This window comes from Gorilla gorilla, chromosome 16 (assembly GCF_029281585.2).
Source record: "Gorilla gorilla gorilla isolate KB3781 chromosome 16, NHGRI_mGorGor1-v2.1_pri, whole genome shotgun sequence".
Lineage (NCBI taxonomy): Eukaryota > Metazoa > Chordata > Mammalia > Primates > Hominidae > Gorilla > Gorilla gorilla.
The window spans coordinates 59,261,655-59,284,867 of record NC_073240.2 but is presented as its reverse complement, the minus strand read 5'-3'; the positions used below and the strand labels follow the sequence as shown (position 1 = coordinate 59,284,867).

Genomic DNA, 23,213 nt, shown 5'->3' with positions numbered 1-23,213 from the left:
CAAGGCAGAGAACATTTCTATTCTCTGAAACGTGTCTGCAGGCAACACCACCACCTGATGTAACCGTTCAGACTTCCATCACCGGAGATTAGTTTTGCCTGCTCTTGAACTTTGAGTTAGTAGATTCACACAATAGATGCTCTTTTGGGCCTGGCTCTTCTTACCCAACATTAAGTGAGATTCATCCACGTTGTGCTATGTGCAGAGCCTGCGTCTTAACTGCTCTATTCTGCCTCTCATCACATTAACTAATTCCGTGTTGCCTTCCAGAAATGTTTCCTTGGAAAGTGGATTGGGTTTTGCAGAGCTGACTGAGCCTGAAGGAGTGGAGCGAGAACACAGAAGGTTAAGTTCAGAGGGTGGCCCAGAAGAGAACTTTTTAGATAACTCCCTGGTGCTGCACAATTCTGTCTCTCACGGCCGAGTTTCGTGGTCCCAGACTCACTGGTATCAGCACAAGTTCCTCTTTTGATTTTGTTTCTCCTTTCACAGAACTAACTTAATCACCACTGCTTTCTCAATCACGTGGACAGCATTCTGAGGCATCATTTAGGGCAGTGGTTTTCAACTGAGGGGTAAGTTTGCTCTGCTGTTACCTCCCTCCACCTTGGGGCATTTGGAAACATGGCAACACCTGGAGATAGTTTTGGTTGTCAAAACAGGGGGCAAGGGAAGTTCTACTGGCATTAGTGGGTAGAGGCCAGGGATACTGCTCAACACCCTTCAATGCACAGGACAGCCTCTCACAACAAAGAATTATCCAGCCCCAAATGTTAAGTGTGCTGTGATCAAGAAGCCCTGGTCTAGGGTCAACACAGGAAGTTGGTGGCTGTTCCCTTTTCTGATATAGTAAGAGAGCAGACACAGCGGAATGAATAGAGCTCTTGACCAAGAGTCAGAAGATCTGGGTTCAGGGCCCCACTTTGCACCAACTAGCTGTCTGACCTTGTTGAGATCATTTAACCTCCACAAGGCTGATTTCCTCGTCTGTCACTTAGGAGCTGTGACGCCTGCCTTTCTTACTTACTTACAGGCTTGTTGTCAGAATCACAAGTGAGAATGTCAGTGGAATCTCTTTGAAATGCTTACATGTTATTATTTTATTTGACTGTGACAGCAAATCAAGCTTATATGGGTGTTTTTGAGTCTAATGTCAATGCAAGAATAGTTTCGGCAGGGTTTCTGTTTCCCTGTGTTCAATTTCCAGGGTCATAGCCTCCTTCTCACATTTGTGTGGGAAAGGAGCTCATATACAAAGGGTGTTTCCTGGAACTGTGGGCAGGGCTTCAAACATCCCTGCAATTCTCTAAGCCTGCAGCTCTCCACACTGAAACTTGTGGTCTAGAAATTCTCTTTTAAATTCTTGTGAGACCTCTGAAGGGGTTCGCTCCAGAAAAGCAGGGCCTTTTTAGCGCTGAAAGTTGGATTTTATTTTGCCACATAAGAGACTTAGGGCTGTCGCCCCTCCTGGGTGAAGATATGCAATGTTATGGCAACATCAGTCTGATAGAACGTTGTTGAGCTCAATGTGCTGTGCCACATAGTGGAGAGAGGGGCACAATTCTCTATGAGAGGCAAGAGCCCTGGTGCGGTGCAAGCTGGCACCAAAGCAACATTGGGTATTTGTCAAAACCTTGGGGATCTTTGCCTTGTGAATACACAGGAGAGTGAGGTGAGGCAGTTAACAGTTCTACTCAAATACAATTGTTGAAGGGAGACTTAGTAAGGAATAGTGTGGGACATGGATATTTTGTCATCATTAACAACATAAACAGTGTTTGGATTCAAGGGGCAAATTTGCCCTAGACTAAAGGCTGTTCTGGTCCCATCTAACAAAGTTTTAAAGCAAGTCTCAAAAGGGTCAAACTATTTCCAAGTAACTTAACTGCACCCCAGGACAAAGCTGAAGAACATTTAAAATAATGTAGGAATACCCAGCACCAATTAGGTAAAATTCACAATGTCTGGTATCTAGTCAAAAATTACCAGGCACGCAATGAAGCAGGAAAATGCAACCCATAATGAAGAGAAAAATCAATCAATCAAAACCAACCTAGAATTATTGTAGATGGTAAAATTAGTCCATAAGAACATTAAAACAGTTCTTATAACTATATTTCATTTATTCAAGATGGTAGAAGAAAATGTAAGCATGCTAAGAAGAAATATGGAAGATATAAGAAGTCTAAACTGAACTTCTAGAGATTCAAAAATCAATGTCAGAGATATGAAATACATTAGGTGGGATGAATAACAGATTACACATTGCAGAAGAAAAGATTAGTGGACTTGAATTCACAGCAACAGAAACCATCCATTTGAAACACAGAGAAAAAAGACTGAAAATAAATTAACAGAACATCAAGGAGCTGTCGGGCAATTTTAAGAGGCCTCATATATATGTAATTGAAAATTCCAAAGGAGACAAGAAAGGGGACAGAAAAAATGCTTAAAGAAATAATAATGGTGGAAAAATGTCTACATTTGATGAAAGTACTAAATACATAGATCCAAGATGATCAATGATCTCAAAACACGAAAAATATGAGGGAAACTACACCAAGCCACAGAATAATCAAATTGCTGAAAACCAGTGACCAGAAAAAAAAAAAATAAAGAAGCTAGAGGTAAAAAGTCAAACTGCATACTCAGTAACAAAGATAAGAATTCAATAGACGTCTTCCCAGAAACAAGGCCTACCAGAAGACAATGGGGCAGCACCTTTAAGGTTCAAGCAAAGATGCACAGAAAATCCCATTGCCTTGGGCTCCTTGTATGATGGTAGATGTTGGGATAGAAATCTCATCCTCAAAGCCTAGCCAGGTGTCAGCAAGAAACACAGTGCACTAACATGTGGTGGTCAGACGATGATTACAGCCCCGTGCTCGCGCTTATGAGAGAACAGGAAGTGAGATGAAGTAATGGAAAATTTCACAGTGACAGTAAGAAGAGATCCGAGTTCTAGAACACACTGAATACATATTTTCCCTCGAAAGTGTCTTTCCTCTATCTGTCCCCAGCTCTGTGAGTGACATCCCCAAGCCAAGAACTTTAGGCACCCTTGACCCCTACATTTCTCCTACCCTATTGCCATTCAGCTCACTGATTTTTCTCAAAAATACCTCCATTTACTTTTTTTCCTCCAGATCTAATTCAGGCCCTCATTACATCTCACAAACTCCCTATTTGACACTGGGATAGTTGTATTACTCCTCTGCCCCTTTATAGAATAAGGGGATTGGCTGATGATCTCCAAAGGCCCTTTTTGTTTTTTAAAGTATGGGTTTCGGTGATATTTTGAGATATATATATATATATGTGTGTGTGTATATATGTAAAGACCTCTTTTATATCACACTAATGAAGCTCGATTCTGATGTGGTTATATCCAGAGAGGAGGAGGTTATGAGTTATAAATGTGCCCTGCACATAGTAGCTGCTCTATGGTATTTGCTGAGTAAAGAAATGAAAGAGTTTAAAGCAAAGCAAACAAACAAAACCCCCATTCTTGCTCCAAATAGCTATGTTCTGCAGAACAGGATCCAGTTTATGGTAGGCTGAATAATGACCACCTCCAAATTTGTCCACATCTTAATCCCCAGAACCTAGAATATGTTACCTTATATGGAAAAGGGACTTTGCAGATGTGATTAAGGTAAGGATCTTGAGATGGGGAGATTATCCTTGTTTCTTTGAATGGGCCCAATGTAATCACAAGGGTTCTTATAAGAAAGAGGCAAGAGGCTTAGAATCAGAGAGAGAAACTGGAAGATGCTATGCTGCTGGCTTTAAAGATATAGGAAGGAGCCACAAGCCAAGGAATGTAGGTGGCCTCTATAAGCTGAAAAAGGTGAGGAAATGGATTCTGTCCTCAGAGTCTCCAGAAGAAACACAGTTCTGTTGACACCTTAATTTTAGGACTTTTGACTCCAGAACTGTAAGATAGTGTCAATTTAACTAATTAAATTTGTAGTAATTTGTTAACAGAAGCAATAGGAAACCGATATACGGCCTTATTTCTGCATTAACTTTTTTTGAGATGGAGTGTCACTCTGTCGTCCAGGCTGGAGTGTTGTGGCACCATCTTGGCTCACCACAACCTCTGCCTCCTGGGTTCAGGCTGTTCTCCTGCCTCAGCCTCCGAAGTAGCTGGGATTACAGGTGTGCACCACCATGCCTGGCTAATTTTTGTATTTTTACTGGAGATGGGGTTTTGCCATGTTTGCCAGGCTGGTCTCAAACTCCTGACCTCAGGTGATCCTCCCGCCTTGGCCTCCCAAAGTGTTGGGATTACAGACGTGAGCCACTGCACCTGGCCTGCATTAACTTTTTATACTTACTAGGAAAGAGGTTTAACCTTTCTGAGTCTCTGGTCTACTTTCAATCAAATAGCATTAAAAATGTCTTCTATATGAGATAAGGGTATAATGAAATAGTGCATAATCCTATTTGAAATAATATAAAATGCTCCTTATAATACCAAATACTACTACTACTTCTACAACTACTGGTACTACTGGTACTGCTAATGCTTTGCAAATGCCTTATAGACATTGTTTGACTTTAATCACTAAACAATCTTATAAAGTAGCGATTGCTATCCACCTTCCACAGATGTTCAGCCAAGACTTAGAAAGGGTGAGAAGCATGCTCAGCCACACAGCTAGAAAGTGGAGGAGCTGGAATCCCCATTACAAACAGGTGTTCTGGCTCCTTTAGTTATGCTGGCGATGATAAACTTGATGCCAGTGGGGGCTTTTATGATGATGCTTATTACTGTACCACTCTGTTGTCATTCTCTTCTCATGCCTCTTTCCTGTAACAACATCTGATTGCTTCACTCATCATATCCCAGCCTGTCACCAGCTCGTCACGGAAATGATTGAAATGCTACTAATTCTGCATTATGGCTTTCTGGCTGGGTGAACTTGGCAAAGGCTGGGGAGATGTTTGTGTATCTAAGAGCAAATGGCCCCGAGGTTTGGAAACGGAAATGCTCCTCCCACCACACCCAAGAGAAATGTGCATGGTGAGGAGTTCTGGGGTTCTCAGCCCCTTGTGAGTGGAGCCAGGACATAGATGCCAGCTGCCGTGGGGTTTCTCCAGAATTCTCAGCTGCACAACTGTGAACTGAGGGAGTTGCTTTGAGGCAGTGTGGCATGCAACACCTTATCCTTTTATTTGAGGGACGTGCTAAAAGTTTAAGTAGTCAGCTTTCCAATCCTCATCCTCCTTCTTTCATTTACCTGTTTCCTCTTCCTTTTTCCTCCCATCACCTTTGATTCTGAATGCTTCCCTCTGCTGTTCTGAGGTCTGTTTTTAGGAGGCTGGCTTGGCTAACAAGAGTTAGGACAGAAAGGGCCGGCTCTGCATGAGCTCTGCTTTCTGTAGCCCAGAGCAACGGTTTGCTTTGAAGATTGTTGAGAATATTTGGATTAATAAGATTTGTTCTAATATTTCCCTTCATTTCTGATCATCAAAGCGCTTGGAAGGTTTGAGCTGGTGCAGAGTTTCTTCTAGTTTGTCCTTGGGAGCAAGTGTCTGGAACAGGGTTGATTTAAAAATGTTTTCTGACTGAAGCGTTGTTAATGGGGCAGGCTGCAAATTCACATCAAGGGAGTGTCATCTTTCAAAGCAGCTTCTTGGCAGAAGGGAATGTGGAATTTTAGAGAAATCTGAATCTGTTAAGCTTCCATTAAATGAACCCTTGATTCCAGACTGTGCTGAGCGGAACCTAGGGACTGTGGGCCGTGAATAATTGACTTCTTCGGTGGCAGGATGCCTGAGAAAGGTCTAGCATCCTTTGGGATGAAACATCCACCAGTTTGAAGGAGGTTTTTGCTTTTCTGTATTCCTCTGTGTCTCCTTTTCTATGTACTTTTACTTTTTTTTTTTTTTTTTGGTTGATGCTTTGTGTTTTGCCCAATATTATGGAGATGAAAGGCGGAGGTCTTGTGCCGGGGTCTGGAGGATGTGTGTGGAACGACCCTCGTTGTCATAGGTCATCATTTTATGGCTGTCAGCCTTCCTCACATTGACTGTAAGTACCTTGAGGACAGGGGCAGGATTTTACCTTCCATCCCCTTTCCCCGCCTCCTACCTCGTTCCAGTGCCGCTGTTGCTCAACCCATATTTGGCAACTTATCCCAGGGCGCCTCCGTCTGCTGAAGCTCTGACCCTGTGACCAGGCCACTTTAAGATGGGTGGGACAGGTCTGAGACTCCATCTGCCTTCCTAAAAGACTGCTGGATCTGGAGATGTCACCCTGTGGGCTGTGATTCCCGTGGCTTTTCCAGGTAGTCTCGCAGACCCAGCCGGCCCAGGCCATCCTTCTCACCTTCTTATATTGCTCCTGGTTCAAAGGCCCCATCCCCATTTTTCACATCTATTCCTGACTGATTTGGGTGGACTTTCTGTCTTAAAAAGCAAAATAAAACATTGTAGAAAACTTAGAGAAAAACAGCCAGGTGCAGTGGCTCATGCCTGTAATCCCAACAACACTTCGGTAGGCCGAGGCAGGTGGATGACCTGACGTCAGGAGTTCGAGACCAGCCTGGCAAACATGGTAAAACCCCATCTCTACTAAAAATACAAAAATTAGTCAGGCTTGGTGGCTCATGCCTGTAGTCTCAGCTACTGGGGAGGCTGAGGCAGGAGAATCGCTTGAACCTGGGAGACGGAGGTTGCAGTGAGCTGAGATCATGCCATTGCACTCCAGCCTGGGGCAACAGATTGAGACTCCGTCTCAAAAAAAAAAGAAAAAGAAAAAAAAGAAAACATAGAGAAAATCACCAAAATTACCTGTATTCCCATAATCAGAGATAACTGTTGTATTATGGTTATGATTTCCTTCTAGGTTTTAAAATGCTGTGTGTGTCTCCATGTGTATGTTTGAGTTTAATTGTGTGTATGTGTGTGTGTATATATAATTTAGAATCCTGATTTTATAACTCAATGTTTTGTCTTGAACACTTCCCCATGACATCAATAATTGGCAAGAGAGAATCCTAACATGTGGTTGTACCAGAATTATAATATTTGAACAACCCTCTACTGTTGTAACTTAAGTTACAACCACAGTTTTTTTCCAAATGTAAACCACACTGTGATGCAATCTTATTCATAGACCTTTCTCTATATCCCAGATTAATTCTCTTTGAATGAATTCCTGGAAATGGGATTACTAGATTAAGTGACATCAACTTTTAAAAAGACTCTCAATACCTATTGCCAGTTGTCAGCGCCAATTTAGCTTTGCTCATGCAAACCAGCAGGGTGCCCTTGTCTTCTGGACATAGTGGGTTTTACCAGTCATATATATAGCTCTCCCCTGAGAACTTGCCTGGGCTCTAACCCTTGGGATGTGGTATTTATCATTCATGTTCCTGCAGCATCTGATGCCATCCCTGGAGAGCCTCAGGTATGGGTAAATGCAATGCAATGGTAAATGCAATGCAATGGTAAATGCAATGGAATGATTTATTGCCTGCATCTCCTTGCGTTAGGGCCTTGGGGTTAGTGAGGATTCAGTGACTCTGCTTTCACCACACTTCCTCCCCAGGCAGATCCCCGAGACAGAGAAGAATGGGGAAGAGGACCGAAGGATGCCTTTGAGTTGAATGAACAGCTGAGAAGTCTTAGCTGGAAACATGCCAGAATTACACAAGACCATGGATAATCATTTAATTTGTATTTTGTACCATTTCATGTAGCCGAGAAGAAAAACATAGGATGTAGAGTGAGGAGCCCTGGATTCTAGTTTTGGGTCTTCCAGGCATTAGCTGAGTTATGTTAGGGAAGTCTCTTAAACTATTTGAGCCCCAGTCTCTTCATCCGTAAATATACAAAATAATAAGGTCTTCCAGGTATAGCTGTTGAGATGCTGAAATGAGATGTCATCACGTGTCAGCACTTTGTATACTAAAGTATTTCTGGAAGGAAGTGCTGTTATCCTCACCAACTCCATGTGGAACAATGTGCATTACTTGGCAATGTGTCACTCTTGCTGAGAGGTCCTTTCAGGATGTGTTATGATCTTATGTTTTGCTTACTTGTTTATTATAGTATTTCATTGAATCCATTATACACAAATAGCATGATATACCATTGTTTAACATACCACTAACAAGGAAAAAAGCAAGTTACAAGTTAAAACCTGATGTCTTAGTGATAGTCTTATGTGAATTGGTCACAGTGCCTCTTGTTGTTTGGAGATTTCTTTCCCCTACTTTAGGGTTTGGCAGGTTCTCCTACTGTTAGTTGCTTTGCTTAGAGCCTGATGGGCAATCCTTTTGCATGTGCACCAGTAAAGCACAGCTTCATATATTGTGATTACATTTCATAAAACACTTTTTGTTACTTTGTAAGAAAACATAGGATGACGGTTACTCTAATGATGAATATCAAATTTATGCCTCACCTCTGTCTCTGTGCCTTTTTATGTGCAAATAATGAGTTAGTCTTTTCAAAAACCTTCTGAATGGAAATTAAGCTCAAGCCATGCACTGCCACTCAAAAAGGCAAGCAAGTCAAATGAAGCGATGGCAGTTAAGAGCCCTTTTTACCAATGTCACAACCATGCCCTAGCCCACAGCATTTGTAAAATATATTCCACATTCAAAGATATTAAATAGGAACAACAGTGGACCTTACAACTGAAGAAATAAAGTATCTGTTTCCCATACCAGGGAGCTGTGTCCTTGTCTATTGTGTCTTCCACCCTATACCCAGCACCTCGCACAATGTTGGCATTCAGAAGGTACTCAGCAAATACATGTTTAGTAATGGAGAAAACAATACAATTCTGCGCATGTACATTTTATTAACAGTGGAACTGGATAGTCTTATGGAATGAAATAGTATATAAATAGCTTCTTCTTTTTCTAAACTCTTTTTTTTAATGATCCAATAGATCCAATGGTATAAAAACCCCTTTCTTATAAAATTGTTTAATTGATGATACCAGTTATAAGAACTAAAATTTTGACTGGTAAATATAATAATAGATATCCATTGACAGCATTCCTATCATATTATGTAATTTTGTATAACACTTGTCTGTTTCCAAACGCAGACATGATATCACTAGTAATAGGGACAGAAGTGATTCGTGGTCACCAAGCAGGGTAAATTTGGGAGTATAGGAAACAATTTCATCCATGTAAATGATGTGGCAAAACACTGCGTATACAGAGAGTCCTGGCTTACTGGGGAGTTGGTAAGCCATAGTATGGCTATTATATGTTAAAAAGACATAAAAGAATAAAGATTGTGTTTGGGAAATGAATTTTGCAGGGAAAAATAGAAAAATATATTTATTTACTGAACACCTATTAGGTTAGCACGTGGTCTTTTAATCTTCACAGCAATCCTTGGAGTAGATAGCTTTGCTTCATTTTGCAAATGGGGCACCTGAGACTCAGAGAGAGTAACCTGCCTGTAGCTAGTAGGTAGTTGCTCCAGTATTCCAATCTCAGTCTTCTTGATTCTACAGCAATTGCTTTTCCAACCATTCTATGCTGACTCAGAAAACCTGAGAGTTTCGGAATACCTAATAGGAGTTAATGAACATTTAGGAAGACAGGGCCAGCCCTAGAGTTGGAATGGAGAAAGTGGCTCATCATCTGAGGAGGAATCAAGCTGGTGAAATTGATGGATTCTATTCTATCGAAACCATTCACAGTGGATTGATGTATTTCCCAGACAACATTGAGGAGAATGTGTGGATTTGGGTACAATAACAAGAGAGGATTCTGATGATATGTTCCCACAATTGCCTGCATACATATCCTCTTCATTTTGCTTTATTTGGCTCAGTTTTGTTCCTTCATTCTTTTAGCAGTTCTAAAAAGAGCTATTGTATAAGGTTTGCTTTGATACAGGACAAATACATTGGGATGTTGTGAATGAGGGAGCTCTGTCTACAAGTGGTACTCAACAGAGAGGCTGGGTGAGAAGCCTAGGACAGAAGAAAGGAGGATGCACAGAAGAATACTAAAAAAATTAAAAAAAAAAAAAGTAGCAGGAATGAAGGGTTGAAAAACCCACAGCCCTTTCACCAAGGTCAGGTTGGTTGGTTCTTCGTGCACAGTGCCGGAGAGGGCAGAAGGATGTGAATGCAGAGGAAAAGGTGTCAAAAAAAACTGGGACTAATGAGAACCTTGTTGGGGACTATGTCAGTCATAAGGACTCTCCCTCAGCCCCCCAGCACAGAGTTTGGGGATGAATACATTTATGTTTCAGAGCAAAGTTGATACATCCAAATGTTCCCATATTAACTAATTTGTTCAGTTCAATACTAATAAAGGGATGGAGGGGGGTCGGCCTATAGGAGAGGAAAAGAACCAGCTAGGAAAGGCGTTTCGTATTTTATCAAAGTATGTGGGTTAATGATCTCCCTACTTCCAAAATGACCACAGTGAGTAAGACTCGCTGAATCCTGTGTTCAGGTCATTTGTCATGAGAGGAACTGGACTGGACTAATATTGCTTTGGGGACGATCGGCTTAATTTGACTATGGGGTGGCAGTTGTTGGGGCTCAGCAACTGTTACCCCAAAATATGGTGCTTTGACATGCTGAAATAAGAAGAGCCTCAGGGTGTCTCTGATCTTCACTCCCTACCCCCCACCCTTGGCCCTACCCCATCTCTCAATTCTTCATCTCTCCCAAAGCTCTGGATGAAGTTGTTCTCTTCATCCCTTATCTGCCTAAAGTCTGGAAATACCAAGGAAGAAAGCAATTACCTCTAGTCTCCTCCCTGAGTTTCCATCAACTGAACCCATATCACAGGAAGAAAGACTGAAGTCTGTCAACACACCTGGACAGTATTTTGTCACAAACCATCGTCTTCTGTTTTGGTGCTCATTCAGTACTTCAAAGAGAATCATTTACCAGCCCTTGTCTGCTCTGAAGTCCCAACAGACTTTGTCCATGGCCATTGTAAGTTCCCCAAGTCCACTCATCTCCCCCTAAAAATCATTTACCATCCCTCAAATTGCCACATTTCCCCCATCTCCCCTTCTCCTATGAAGAAGGGTTAATGGGTAATTGTTCTCTATGGATCCTCCAGTGCTAGACATGTTAAAATAAATTCGTATGCCTTTTCTTCTACTAATCTGTCTTCTGTGAGTTTTCAGTGAGCTTTCAGAGGGCAAAGGGGAAGCTTTCCCTTAGCCCCTACACAGTGCCTGGTGGAGTATGGAAAAAGGTCGCTAGCCAGCTACCCTTTCTGTATTCCAGAATTGTACAAGCTGAAATTTGTCCTAGAGGCCACTCTCACCTTATTATAAGAGGGACCACTTTAGTGAGCTCTTTTCGTTTTCCAAAGTAAGGCAAGTACTGATTTGTGTGTGGCCGGGGGAATCCTTGATTCAAAGAAATAATTCAATCGTAGATATGTCGCAAGACCTTATGCAGATGACTGATCACATTCCAAGAACAGGAATTATCCTATTTTCATGTTTAATAATGAGCTAAATCAAGTCAGTTTGACCTTCCTTTCTTCTTTGCTTCCTTCCTTCCTTCCTTCCTTCCCTCCTCCTCTCCTTCCATTTTTTTCTTCCTTCCTTCTTTCCTTCTTTTTTTAGAGAAAGCAAAAAGAAAAGTATATTTCTCTTTTGCTTAGAAATACTCTCAAGAGGATACGGAAAGTTTAGCCATTGTGAAAACCAATTTTATTTACCTGTTCTCCTGGTTTCCCCACTCCTGTGATTAGCCTGTGTCCCCACCTAAATCTCATATTGAATTGTAGTTCCCATAATCCCCACATGTCCTGGGAGGGACCAGGTGAAGATAATTGAATCATGGGGGTGGTTTACCCCAGCTTGTTCTTGTGACAGTGAGTTCTCACGAGATCTGATGGTTTTATAAAGAGCTTCCCCTACCCCTTCACCGGGCACTTCTCCTTGTTGACACCATTTGCGGAAGGATGTGTTTGCTTACTCCTCTGCAATGATTGTAAGTTTCCTGAGGCCTCCCAAGCCATGCTGAACTGTGAGTCAGTTAAGCTTCTTTCCTCTATAAATTACCTAGTCTCGGGTATTTCTCAAATATGTCTTTATTAGCAGTGTGAGAATGGACTAATACACCCCCACACCTATAGCATCTTCCCCCACGTCAGGGTGGGGGGCAGAGGAAGCCAGCAGGGCTTAGGAGTTGGGAACACAGCCAGCTTTGAATAGAGCACAATTTGAGCTTGTGTCTTCAGGGAGAATACTGGTGCTTTATTAGGGGAGCGTCTCAGCAGTCTGTATCAAGTGGAGAAGGAAAATCTTGTCGCCTACCTGGGTATCTCAGAAGCTAGGGCTCTGGGTTTGGAATTGTGAGTGGAGTTAACAGGAGAGGGATAGGGAATAGGCAGAGTGGCTTGGGCCACCTTTGCTGTGCCTTCTCATCAGCACCTGCTTTGCCCTGGTCAAAGGCCTCTCTTCTGATCTGGACTGTCTTGGAACAGTGGTCATGTGCCTTCTGTAGGAGGGTGCCCTTTCAGTCGTGGCAGGAGAACAGAGCCCGTTCAATGTGCCCATGCCAAAGAAGACTGGGTGTGGCTGGCTTCTATTTCTGTTCTCCTGCATAGCTGTGGCTTCAGAGATCTATGGAAGGAGCGAAACAACACCCTTGCCCCAAGGGTGTCATACAAGTCTCCTTTCTGCACAGCCTCTCCCCTCCTGTGCTAAGGAGAGCCCCGTTGTGAAGCATGGTGCTGGGAAAGGAGCCCCACAGGTGTGTGTTTGAGACAAGAACAGGAAGAGGTACTACAGGCACCCAAACACAGCCTAGGTGGGGCACACACCACAGAGACAGAGTGGGGAGGGGCGGCTGCCATCCGCCCTAAGGAAGTTCCTCCAAGTTGGTGAGTAAGGATGAGACCCAAGCAGTGGAATTCGTCTATCCAAAGCCCAGGAGCTCTGGCACAAGGAGGCAACAGCCGCCTCTTGTGAGGAGGGAGCTCGCGGGGCTGTATGGTACTGGCTCCCTAGGGCTGACCAGCAGCCTGCAGCCACGTCAGTGCAGTCCCCTAATGAAAGCAGGCTACTCAACTCATGATAGAGGTGATGGTTTTTGGCCTTGGAATGTTGGCTCTGGTGGGAACTGGCTTTAGAGATAGTTGTTTAGCAACTTGAGCTTGTTCCAAGGAGGGTGACTAAGAGTGAGGGGACTGGAAACCGTGTCATTTGAGGATGTGTTGAAGGGAGACTTAGTCCAAAGAAGGGAAGGGCTGGTTGAGGTTGGGTGAAACATGAAGGAAACAGATCTTGGTACAATAAAGAGAGGAGCTGCCAATGGCATTAGATGAGTATCATCTGAACAGTCTATCTTCATACTCATGAAATGTTTGTCCCACTTCATAGACATCCCTACCAAGCTGGCAGACCAATCACCACCACCACCAATACCAACAGCAGCTGTTGAGCACACACTGTGTTGAGCCCTGTTCTCAACATTTTTTTGTATATTAAATCATTTGATCCTCACAACAACCCTATAAAGTACATGAGTCTTTTATTATCCCACTTTTTAAAGATGAGGAAACTGAGACACAGGGATTATCCCACTTGCCTGAGGCCACATGGCTGGTGAGTAGGGGGGCTGGGACCATATGTAGCAGAGGCTGGGGTTGGCATGTGGCCTCCGTCTGCTCCCATCAGCCCTGCTGTAGCCCAGCACCCTGATGGTTGGCTGTAGAGTGGTAGCCTTTCCCCTTAGGTCCTGGCCTATTCGTGGACTGTTGGCCTCTCCCAGTGCTGTCACATCAAGTTTCAGATGCCCCAGAAAACTGGGGACCTGTGCTGTCTAGCATAAGGGAATTTCCATTCTCTTTGCCTTGGTGGTTCCTCCAGCTTCTGCATGACTGTGGTTTTTGTAGCTTGGTTTGACTGAAAATATTTGGCCTCATGAGTTGTATTCTTTATCTGGCTGTTACTGGCATCCCCGGTGCTACATAACCGGGAGATTACTGCTTTGCTACCAGAAGCATGGCAGGCCATGTAAAACGGGGTACAGCATGCACAGCTCTCCTCGAGATAGGATAATGGGGCCATTTGGATTTACAAACACTGGGTCGTGCTTAGAGATCTGCTACTCTCCACGTGTGCTGCTGTCTGGTGAAGAGAACACTAGTATTTGAGGACGGCCTTTTACTTGTCTTGTTTCTGACAATAATGGTAGAAATTTCCTTTCTTCTGATACATTTGAGATCACTGGGAGGAGAAAAAGAAGAAATCCAAATTTGTTCTTAACCAAAAAGCTACAGAATGAGTTGTTGGAAGCGGGAGAAGGCCAGGTCGATGCTGGGCCCCAGGCTGAATGTAGCAGTGTAGTTCTCAAGCCACCCTCTGCTTTGTTTTGGCCTGTTGAGTGCTGTTCCTGGCCGTCTGGAAGACCCCTTATTCATACTGAGAGGTGGGTGTTGACGTCCAGAAACAGAACTGGCCAAAATGGGAATTTCTTTGTGATTTGGCTTAAAGAGTCACTTGCTTGAGACTCAAAAAGCATTTTTTCTGAATGGTCCACAGGTGGCCATAATGTATAAAAAAGATAAATTCAGAATGAGCAGGTGTCATCACTTCTGCCCTAGGCTGCCTGAAAACAGCCTGTTTATTTTCCTCTGTTCTGAGAGGTTACGACCCCAGATGGGGTTGGAATGACCCCACCATCAAGAGGACTTTTATGCTGGTGGGCCTAGAATCTTGAGGGGGTTTGGAGGGAGCTTGTTCACTCCAGCCGGGATGCCCTGTGGCCCTGCACTCTGGCCTGGTCTGTTGGATGAGACTTGAAACTGGTGTATGGATTTCTGTGGTATACAGGGCTTTCTGAGAATTTTTCTTTTCTCCACTTGGAAAATGATGTCCTGTCATATCTTGAAATGGGTCACGGACTTGCTAGTGTCATTGGCTTTCTTCTGAAAAATGTCCATCTGAGGAAATGGGACTGGTGCAGTGTGTGTGTTTGGGTGGGGGTGTGGGTATGTGGATGGGTATGTACATATAAAAAGTCCACCCTGGTGTGGGCCCTGTGCCTGGAAACTCAGAGGCTGCCAGAGACCTGCCTGTCATGACTACTCCTTGGTTTCTGCCACTGCTGTGTCCAGGTGACTTGCCCTCAGACACTTGCTCTGTGCTCTGTCTCTGGCAGGTGCAGGGCCTACTTAGGCTCACAGAGACAGCACTCACATCCCCTCTGCCTTTGGGGCCACCCTGGGGCTGGGTGGTGCGGCCCAGTGGAACCTGCCCCTCACATTCCCTGGAGTGAGTTGGTGAATTGGAAGGTTGATGTGCTGGTGCTGAGACACTCACAGGGTGCTGCCTGTTTGAATGTGTCCAGTAGGGTGCTGATGTGTGCCAGTATCAGATGCGAGGTGCCGCCCCATGCAGACCAAGTCCTCACCTCTCAGAGTCCTGCCAATGATGCCTTGGTACCCCCAGGGTCCCTGTTATCCAGGGGCTGGCGCTGCCCCTAAAGCTTTCACAAATCACCTCTCCCTGACTCTTAGTGTCCTACCTTGGACTCTGCCCCCTCCACTCCTTCTCCAGCCTCTGAATGCACAACACGCAAATCCAGTGACAAATCCTGAACAGGGTTTAAGGAACCCACCAAGTTCTCTTACACCAGGAAGACAAATAAAATCTTGGTTCTACCACTTAAGAGGCTGTGTGACTCTGGGAAAGTTAAGTTTTCTGCACCTCAGTTTCCCCCTTTTTGACATGGGATTAGCAACACTGTCTGAATTGTGAGGGTTAAGAGATTGTCCATAATAATCATTAATTTCCATAGCTCAGTTATTATGGAGATAAAATGAGTTAATATTTACAAAGCACCCATACATATTATAAATAATATGTGTATACTATTGTCAGTGATGCATAGCACATCTGATAGAAGTGTTTGCACCTGGGCTTTTTTTTTTTTTTTTTTAAACAATGTTTCAGCCCCTCGTGGGCTCATCAAATGCCTGTTGAATGATTAGGAGATCTCTACAGGCTGAGAGTTGCTTGGGGGTGCTGATAACCATGTCCTCTTCATCCTTGTGCCTCCATAAAGCCTGTTGGGCTGTCTGGCACAGGGGAGTGCCCTAAAAATTGCTCTTTGACTGTATAAGTGAAGGACTGAGTATGCCTTTCTCATTTTGTACATTCTCTTCAGCATTGGAAGCCTTAGTTTTAGAGAACTTATTTCTCATTTGGGAACATATTCCCCCAGTTCTCACACATTAAGGAGCTAATTAGAGCTCAAAAGGGTGGAGCCTTAACCCAATAGGAATGATGTTCTTGGAGGTGACTTGGAGTTAACCACTTTGACATTTGTGACCTCAAAGCAAGAGTTACGGCAAGCTAAATGATACGTTTTCATAAAAACAAACAAAAAAAAAAAAAAGAGAAAATTACATGGAATTCAATGCAAAATTTGCAAACCAACCCAAGGGTAGGAGCTAAGTAGGGATGCGACACCACCTTTTCCTTGTTTTGAAGGAATATCTACCTAGCACCTGCGTGTGCCAGGTAAAACTCGGGATGGCAGCTAAGTCACAATCCTGCTGTCCAGGTGCATCCAATCTGGTGGGGAGGGTGGGTTCTGTAGCAGCACAGGAATGGAAATGTTTCCAGAGCAGAGCCAAAGTGCTGAGCAGCTTGTGCGGAAGGAAAGAAAGGGCTGATGAATTGGTGAGGGGGCATCTGGGGAACGGCAGAGAAGGAAAGAAAATGAGAAGATGTCATGGTGTGCCTGCTTCTTCCTGCCCCACTCTGGGAACTGTAGCGTCACTAACTCCGTGCAAGGCTCTCTCTCCCTGGCATTGCCCTCTGGTCACTAAATCACCTTCAGGTCCAGCCTGAAGCATCTTTGGCTGCAGCCTCACCCTCGGCCCACGCATCTCAAGCATCCCATTAAATTCTAGCCTCCCCAGGAGTGTGGGTGAGCTGGAATTTCACTCCCACTCCCTAACATCAAGAGACATAACAGATGTCTGGTTTTTCTTTGCATCCTCAAGTTTTCCTACCTCCTTCAGGGTGCAGAACATTCCTGAAGGGTGGAGAGGCAGAGGCTCCAAGATAGCATCAGTGTCTGTCCTCAGGCCACAGTGTCAGAGCTGGATGAACTGGGTTAGGGTAAGAAAGAAATTTGGATTTGCTTGTTCTAAAAAAAAATCTTGGTAGGGTAATTTTCTTGTAAGAAAATTGGCTTCTGTAGAGATTTAAAAATGGTATTGTAAAAACTGGTAAATATATTCACGGCAAGTTAATGTACTCTTCCTTGTGATTAGGCCCAATCAGATGTCATATTCCAGTTCATTCAGCGCTGATGGAAGTTCTTATAAAAGCTAAAGCTAATTAAGTTTCCCTTTTCTCCCTCCGCACCCCATCATCAACTATGATTTCTTTGTTCACTGACGCAGATGTTAAAAATACATGGAAAATGTTTCTAAATTCTTTGTCATTTTGGGAGAAGATCTGTCATCACCAAAAAAATACTGGTGGGTAGAGCTGGAAAACAAAAAGGAATAAACAAAAAAACTTCAGGCATTAAAAAAAAAAAAAAAAAAAGGATGAGAGGCCTCTAGGTAATGATCACATTGGGAGTAGGTGGAGACATGTGAATATACATAGGCTGAGCCACCTTAAATCCCTCCCAGAAAGAGTCTAGGTATATAGGCGAGGGGGCCTGTTAGGAAATCACTGCAGTGGTCTGGGAGGAGATGAGAAATCCCTGTGAGGCGTGCGGTTGTAGAGACGCAGAGGAAAGGGTGCACAGGAGGCATTTTAAGGTGGAGCGAGCAGTACCCAGAGGCTGATCAAATGAGGGAGTGAAAGGAGAACAGAAGGGTCTGGGAAGCAGATTTGCTAAGGTTTCTCAGTGATGCCCATGAGGAAAGATGGGAGAAATATGGATTGGCTGCGAGAATGGTAAGGTTGTGTCACTAATGGGAGCAATGCACCCCAAAAGTATCAATGAATGGCCTGGTGTGTCTTCCATGGGGGTGGGGGTTCCTGTGGTTTGACGTGGCTTTCTCTTAGTCAAGAGTTTTGTCATTGATTTGGATAATATAGAGGATGAGTTCACCACATTTCTGATGTCAAGAAGCTAGAAGAGATATCAAATCTAAAAGTGTCACAAAGGATGAGAAGGGGGGTGGTGGGGGGAGAGGAGGGTGGTGGGGGGAGAGGAGAGAGGGAGAGACTGAATCTGAAAAGATAAAATTTAACAGGGCTACACGTGGATCCCAAACCTATCTGCTCAAGGTCAGGGAGTGGTGGCTTAGTAGCAGCACATATGAAAACACTCAGGGACTTATTGATTATAATTTTCAACAGGAGTAAATATTGTACAGCATCTTCTCCCAGCCCTCAAGTGCCTGTAGACTGTGCTGTCTGAAGCATGTGTTTTAGAAAAGGAAGGTGACAGTCTCATTCAGTTTTGTGCTGGTTAAATGGCAATGGATTATTGCTTTTGCTTGTGGACACAAGAGCAACATGGAGACATGGAAGCACGTTCAGACGAGAGCAAGCGTGACAGTGAAGGGGCTAGAGTCACCTGATTCCAACATTGTCATCACCACCATCTGTCGGGCGCTTACATCTCACAAAATCATCTCACAGCCTATGCAGCAGTCATTTCCATTCTCACCTTACCTACGAGGAAACTGAGCCTCAGGGGATGACATCACTGTAACACCACTGCTCCTGGCTCCACGGTTTGCATGAGGGAAGACATACCCAAACCCATGCTCTTTCCACCCCTCCTTACTGTGTCCTAAACCTCACCATCTGAGGGACTGTTGAGGGATGTGGGGATCCTTACATTTCAGTTGGAATCAGACTCTGCCCTGTGCCCTGTCTCTGAGGTCCAATTTACTTTGTCCTGTCTCTGCTATACCTTACTCTCCCTACTCCAGCTGGACACAAGTTCTGGATCTCTTGTACCAAATCAGACCTCCCCAACTCACGTCTTGTACCGAATCAGACCTCCCTGATTCGTGATCCTGACGTCCACTGGCATTGCGAGGGGCTACTGCCTAGGACACCGTGACCACATCCTATTTATCACTTAACCTCCTCCCCAGGACACAGTTTTCCTAGACCACTTCTGTTATCCAGCCTCACTTAGACCAGGGCTATACAGTTATGACAATCCAACTTGTTTAGCAAGAAGACAGATTTAGCATTTCAGGTGGCTCCTGGGCTGGACAGGCAGAGCTGGGGCTTGGATAAGAAATGGATCCCCCCAGGAGAGACACAGGGACTAGTTCCTAGGTGCTCAGAGAAACTGGAGCGGAAGAGTTGATCCACTGGGATCAACTTACAAGGTTCGGTGGCTGACTGGACATAGTTTCTAAGGAAGAAATGGGAATCTGGTTTAGAGATAGAGGAGACTATTGGTTCTTTTCAGGTTGATGGTAGAAGAATTATGAAAGCTGTTTCAGGGAAACACAGATCTTCCCTTTCCTGTTACATACTCATTCCTAAAGAATCCTCGTTTAGGGCCTGGGAGATTGGACACATAGTTAACAGAGACAGAAGACTTGTAACCCAGGAGTCTGGTGGTCCCCACTATGTGTGAGTCTGTTTTTGAGCCAGCTTAACATTAAAGTAGACTCAGTCTCTTTTGGCTCTACCCCCAAAGAATCTGCTGTCCCCAAAGGCATTGTTTAGAGGCAGGCGACAAAGTACAAAATTCTTAGGGGTGGTGAAGGAATTTATAGAGCTGCCTCTGAGAACACTTGCTCAAATCAGGATCAATGTGCATGTTCCCTGGTGTTCTCGCCCTGCCCCAGCCTGTCACTGGCAGGCACTGTCTCTCCATTCTTCCCACCCCAGCCTGGCCTCTCTTGTGCCAAGTAATCCTGCTCTGCCTGACACGTGCTTTTCCATGCTCAGCGAAGCAAGGCCGTTGACAGGCCCAGCCTCCTTGGGAGATGGTTTAATGTGTTGCTTTTGCTGCTCAACAATGCCCTGTGGAGTATTGCTCCCTCCTATTTGTATAAACACCCCCCTCATGTATCTCTTCCAAGCCCGCACAGCATTCTTTCTCTGGCAGTTTTGGTTGTAACTTTGTCTCTTTCAGTACAGAAGCTGAAATGGGTGTGGCTGGGAAGGCCTGAAGTTACTGCAGAGCTAGGATTTGAACCTGGGTTTTGTGACTCCAAGTCTAATGCTTCTTCCACAGTATCAGATGGTGTGGGCTGCAGGTCTCTGCAGGTGAGGGCTTCTGGCTCAGCTGCTGGGGAGTAAGCACCAAGTAGGCACTTGAGCCAGGTCAGTGTTACGCAATATTTTATCATGATTGCCCCCTAAAGAGTCTTTCTAGACATTTTTACCCCCTAATTGTCTACCCGTGAAGTTTTAACACCAGGGATATACTGCACCCTATTTGTGTACTGTATATATATGTGTGTGTGTGTGTGTGTGTGTATATATATATATATATATATATATATATATATATGCTTTATAATAAAAACTTTTTTCATCACCCGCCTCAAGATACAATTTCACCCTCTTGGGGGCAATATGGCCCCTATTGATAACGCAGGGGCTCAAAGTGATTCTCAGAGTGAGGGCCTCGGACCAGCAGCGGCAACATCACCAGGAATTTGTTAGAAATGCAGATTGTAAGTCCTGCTCTAGACCTACTGAACCACATCCTTGCGAGGTGGGGTCCAGCTGGCTGTGACTTAACAAGCCCTTCCGAGGATCCTGGATTTGAGATAGGGGAGACTATTGGCTTTTTTCAGTTTGATGGTAGAGGAAGAATTATGAAAGCCCGCCTGAGAGAAACACCAATCTTCCCTTTCCTGTTAATCACTCTTTCTTAATTAACTGTAATCATGGTCAGGATCCATTCTCTTTGATCCTTCAGCTCTTATTAAACACCTAGTGTGTGCAAGGCATGTTGAGCTCTGTAAAGATCATATTTTGGCCGGAAAGAGCCAGGTTCTACAGAGCCTGAATCTTAGATATAATTTGGAGGTCCTCTTTAAGAAAAAAAATACATCATGAATACATAATTGTGTTTTGGGGGAGAGGAGGTTGAAAGGGGCTTGTGCAAGTGAAGGATCTTGACACCTAAGCTCCATTGGCTCCATGGCAAGTCAGTTCACTGCTGAGCCCAAGGGAGGACCCTGAAGGTGGTCGCAGAACAAAGACAGGCAGATGGGCAGGGCTGAGCTCCTGCCAGCCAGGCATGTGAAGGTGTCTGCGACGGAGACAGGTATGCATTTGGGGAATAGAGTGGGGAGAGCATTGTGCCGACCTGGAGCCTGGGAAAGGCATATCATGGGAGGCATCCAGAGGGCTTTGGAGAGGTGTACCAGTGGAGACAGGAAGGGTTTGGAAGAGCGGCGGAGCACATTGCTTCCAGGAGGGAGAAAGATGAGAGGATGTTTCCATCTGATGGTTTCAAGGCATTTTCTAGATGCTCCCCATAGCTTGATGAGAGCACAGACAAGCTCTCCCTGACTGGTCATTGAGCATTATTTGCTGCAGAGGGCAGGAGCTGCATTTCCCAAGAAGGTCTTTGGGCTCAGAGACCCCTTCTCCTTGCCCAATAAACACAGCCTGACTTCCCCCACTTCCCCATCCATTCCTGAGAATTAGTGGCTGCTGACAGATTGTCCCACCATGGGTGGCAGGGGAGAGGAGGAGTGGTGCATCACCTGCCAGCTTGCTCTGACGGGGGAGCCATTTGTCATTCGGTCGGGGGTGAAGCATGAACTGCATTTAAAGATTTGGATTTACTGCACACTGACCACTCAGGCCAGCCTTCGTCCGTGGCTCAGCTGCCTTGGAATGAGAGCTGCCTATTATGTCTTCCTCAGTGGCAGCTCTAACTACTGCCATCTTCTCAATGGACACCTCCAAGGAACCAGTTACTTTTGTAAAAGGCAGTGCATTTGTACCTCACGGACTTCATCATGTCCATCAATCAAGATTTACTTTTAAAGGGCCAGGCGTGGTGGCTTATGCCTGTAATCCCAGCACTTTGGGAGGCTGAGGCGGGTGGATAACCTGAGGTCAGGGGTTGGAGACCAGCCTGGCCAACATAGTGAAACCCTGTCTCTACTAAAAATACAAAAATTAGCCGGGTGCGGTGGTGCAGACCTGTAATCCCTGGAGAGATTGAACCACTGCACTCCAGCCTGGGTGACAGAGGGAGACTCCATCTTAATTTTTTTTTTTTTTTAAGAGGGGGAAGACTTCTATAGCAGGGCTTGGGTTCTCTGCTTAATTTTGTGAGTATTCGTCTAAATTGTGCTAACGCATAATTAAGGTATTCAGAGTTAGTCTTCTCTCTGGAATGATATACAAGAATTGATTTCAAACAGTCAGATATCTTCTGTTTTATGAACTGAGGTCTTGATTTATAGTGTTGGACTTTGTTTGCCTGCCAGGAAAGCCTGATATCTTTTTCTGTCATTCTTTCCCTTCCTTTTCTCCCTCTCTCCTCCCCTCCCTTGTTCAATGAGCTTGTATTACGCGCCAGGCACTTCTCTGAGCACTGGAGCCAAGGATGAATAAGACAAGGTGTCCAACTGTAGATGACTGCTTGTAAAGATACAGAAACAAAGAGCCTTAGAGGAACTGGTAAATCCCACAGAATGGATCTCTCAACCTCAGAACTATTGACATTTTGGGCTACATGATTCTACTGTGAAGGCTGTCTGGTGCATTGTAGGATGTTTAACAGCATCCCTGGCTTCTCACTAGATACCAGTAACATCCTCTTCTCCAGCTGTGCCAAGCAAAGATGCCCCCAGATATTGCCAAATGTCTCATGGGGTGAGGGAGTGAAACCATCCCAGTTGAGAACCACTGAGAACCACTGCCCTAGATCCAACTCGTGATAGGGATGAGAATGCTTGGGTTTCTGTCCTGGTTCTGCAGCAGGGAGCTATGTGGTCAGAAGTAACTCAATCTCCTCAAGCTTCCCTTTTCTTATTTGGAAAAGAAGAGTTGAGAAAAATCCCTTCTAAATCCCACGAGTCTTGGAAATTTTGCATTTGTCTGCTATAATATATCAGAGCATATGTTCTGGAAAGGTAGGGACAGAGTTTATGCTTGACCCTATGCTTAACCTGCCTAGAATTACAGAAACCTGTAATCAGTTAACAAAGACTTGTAGATGCTGACTGTGTGTAAAATAAACAGGGCCTGTGATTAAGAAATTTACATTCTTCATGGGGAAAGAAAATCCATTCCCAAGACAGCGTGCTTGGGTTCTG

At 44.4% G+C, this 23,213-nt stretch overlaps 1 protein-coding gene and 1 long non-coding RNA gene across 3 annotated transcripts in view; one reads left to right on the top strand and one right to left on the bottom strand.

Annotated features, from left to right (window-relative positions):
• The window catches only part of LIPC (lipase C, hepatic type), a 160,132-nt gene that overhangs the window by 51,010 nt on the left and 85,909 nt on the right, over positions 1–23,213 (bottom strand). The gene's annotated exons all lie outside the window — the stretch shown is intronic.
• The window catches only part of LOC109023501 (uncharacterized), a 64,058-nt gene continuing 60,995 nt past the window's right edge, over positions 20,151–23,213 (top strand). Inside the window, exon 1 of the long non-coding RNA XR_002002903.3 lies at positions 20,151–20,247. This is a non-coding gene — a long non-coding RNA (uncharacterized lncRNA). The remainder of the gene's footprint in view (positions 20,248–23,213) is intronic.